The following is a 718-nucleotide window of genomic DNA, read 5'->3' as shown; positions in this document are numbered from 1 at the left end:
AAAAAAAAAAAAAAAAAAAAAGTGAAATACCTTTCCTAGATGTATGTCCATGGTTCTTGAATCGAATCGTTTATATACCATTGAGCATGAATGCATCGTAAAGATCAATATAATCGAGCAAAAACATCTGAAAAAAGAAATACCTTAGGGAAAAACAGCAGATCTATGGTAGAAAGTGGCATGGACAATGGTACGAAATATGGATTTATAAAGCGTGTATATAGTATAATATATTGCAAGAACGGTGTCACTGACATGGTTTAGAATAATCACGAGGATAGGTGGACGTATACTTTTTCGCGGAAATGTTTAGAAAGTGGTGACCGAGACAGAGACGTTAAATGATAATTTATATTACCGGAGGAATATTGTAAATCGTGTCGCGAATAATGGTACCATTGACCGTGATAAACGAGTCCTTTGTGATCAATAACACCTACCAATTACTTGTCGATAGATTTATGCACGCGATGCATGTAAACGTTTCAACTGTCGTCAGCGATGCGTAAAGGAGTAATAAACATGTAAGCACGTTTACAGGCTTGAAAACATTACAATCACACTTTCAAACGTCACCGTGAACGTGTCCAGTAGTGTGAACAAGCTAATGGAGAAACTCACAAGAATTTGCATAATTTGGAAAAGGAAAATAACGTATTAGCATTCGTTAGTATTTGAATAATAATTAACTTCAATGATTATTTCCTGGATATATTAA

General features: G+C 34.5%; 1 long non-coding RNA gene across 1 annotated transcript; it reads right to left on the bottom strand.

Moving 5' to 3' along the window:
- Nucleotides 1–9: 9 nt before the first annotated feature.
- Nucleotides 10–693, bottom strand: LOC116186618. The gene is made up of 2 exons (XR_004151637.1): nt 441–693; nt 10–127 (listed from the first exon to the last, which is right to left on the bottom strand). It is a non-coding gene; the product is annotated as an uncharacterized LOC116186618 (long non-coding RNA).
- Between the last annotated feature and the right edge of the window lie 25 nt (nt 694–718).

Source organism: Apis dorsata, unplaced genomic scaffold, assembly GCF_000469605.1.
Source record: "Apis dorsata unplaced genomic scaffold, Apis dorsata 1.3 scaffold_1026, whole genome shotgun sequence".
In the NCBI taxonomy this organism is placed as follows: Eukaryota; Metazoa; Arthropoda; class Insecta; order Hymenoptera; family Apidae; genus Apis; species Apis dorsata.
This window is presented reverse-complemented; position numbering and strand designations above follow the sequence as displayed.